The sequence below is a fragment of the Belonocnema kinseyi genome, chromosome 2, assembly GCF_010883055.1.
Source record: "Belonocnema kinseyi isolate 2016_QV_RU_SX_M_011 chromosome 2, B_treatae_v1, whole genome shotgun sequence".
NCBI classification, from domain to species: domain Eukaryota; kingdom Metazoa; phylum Arthropoda; class Insecta; order Hymenoptera; family Cynipidae; genus Belonocnema; species Belonocnema kinseyi.
This window is the reverse complement of record NC_046658.1, coordinates 12527245-12529387: the sequence shown is the minus strand read 5'-3', so window position 1 is coordinate 12529387 and position 2143 is coordinate 12527245. Positions and strand designations below refer to the sequence as shown.

The window sequence follows — 2143 nt, the reverse complement described above, 5'->3', positions numbered from 1 at the left end:
TGCATTTAAAAAACATCTTATCTCGAAGGAAGCAATAAATCATCCTTGTTTTTCTCATTTAACCTTGACACATGCACGTTATAACCTTGAACCTGTTTACATAAATTTGGCTACAGGCTATTGCGCAATCGTGACGTCATCAGGATCCTCCGAGAAAGATCTCAAAGCTTAGCACGGACACGAACCCTTTTTCCAGAAAGTGCTTACAACGGACACGATCCAGTACAGGTCGAAGCTTCTCGATGCCGGTAAGGTAGGAATCTTGAGTAAGAAACCCCCCTATACATCTACTAACGAGAACTTGCTCTTATTTCATAAGTTTTTATAGTTTTTTAGTATGAATTTTTAGCATGCAACGTTTTTATTCGTTTCATGTTAAAAATTCATATTAAAGAACGATAGAAACTTATGAAATAAGGGAAAGTTCTCTTTTTAAAAATTATTGTCAGTAAAATTTTGACCAATTAATTAGTTTGAGGAAGCGTGTTAAAAATGTATCATTTTTCTCTCAGGCAAATAATTGCGAAAATCGAATCCGTCGACGTTCCAGCTGTTGTCGGAAGTGACAAAAAATACAACGTTATGAAATTTCGCTTGAGTAACGGAAGTAAAATCATCCAATGCGTTGCCTGGGAAAAAGTAATTCCGCGAATCCAGCAGTTTATCAAGCTCGACATTGTAAGTTTGAAATATATAAATATATATTAGGGTAATCCAAAAAACGTATTTCGACCTACAGGGCAAGACAAACCCCCCGCCCAATTTCCATGTCCGTAGAAAGAAAACCCCTAATTTTTGTTTTCAAATTTGAATATTAATACGCGCCACAGGCCACTTCGATATTCAATTTAATTAAAAAGGGAAATTTTTTTATTTTCCAAAAATTAAACTCATTTTTCAGGGTTTCATTGAAACGCACTAAATCTTTTAGGAATTAAAGACAATTGCCTACGTAACAAAACTATATTAATGAATTCTATTTTAAACCCACCTTCATCCTCCTTGCAACGTCCCAAAAACGGCACAGAAATAGGAAGAAAAAAATTGTACGTATTATTCTTAATTTTTATTTGAAAAAAATGTAATTATTTAAACAATTATTGATTGTCTATTTTCAACATTTTTTAACATGTACCCAGATATGTCAACTTTCTTTTGAAAATAATATACTATGCTACGTTTTGTTTAATAGTTACATTATCTTTATACATTTGTTTTAATGTTTAATAAATTTGTATTTCTTCAAACAATATTTATTTACTCAAGCAATTTTTTTCTCGATAACTACAAAAATGAAATAAAATATAACAATATAATTATGTTTATGCCTGTATCATCTATAGAAGGAATTGTTATTGAATTGATATAGAAATATTGTTTTAATTGTTTGACACAAATTAATTTTTTTAAATAGTTACGTTTGCAAAAATGCTATTAAAATCGCAATTCATTTGATGTATTTTATTTCATTTCATTTTTTCACTTTTATAAAAATAACTGCTAAAACAAATAAAAACTATTTAAATAAATACAAATTTATTTATCATCATAAGAAATATACCTAAATTATACAATCATTCAAGAAAAAGTAATATTGAATACCACTTTTGAAAAAGCGGACATCTGTGGCTCCATTTTCGGAAATTTTAAAAATAAAATATAAATAATTGTTCGAATAATGACATCATGTTTTTAGAAAAAATTATTACTCGTAAAAATGACAAAGTACTGCATTTTAATCATATTTTGGCTCGTATTTCGGACGCTACAATTTAATATTAATACTACTGACTGCTTTTATAATTAGTTCAATTTTTCCTAATTACTTTAAAAAAAATTTCATAATATAAATTATCCTGATAAAAGTTATTACTTTACAGGACATAATTTGAATAATTTATTTCTTTCTGATCCTGCGTCAATAAAAAAAGTTCAGCGCAGCGTTTTCAAACCAACCGTAAGGCTTTAATCAATTTCGAAAGAAAGAGTCACATAGAAGGGCAAAGGCGTTTATTACGAAATAAGAAATCCTGATTTACTAGGCCTTTCATTCGCATACTTCAAAGTTGAGTTAAGGAGAGGTGCGTATTAATACTTGCTATTAAACCTCACACTCACACACACACGCATATAAACGTATGTA

General features: G+C 29.4%; 1 protein-coding gene across 3 annotated transcripts in view; it reads right to left on the bottom strand.

Moving 5' to 3' along the window:
• Positions 1 to 2143, bottom strand: part of LOC117166917 (liprin-alpha-1) — a 690677-nt gene that overhangs the window by 185769 nt on the left and 502765 nt on the right. The window lies entirely within an intron of this gene.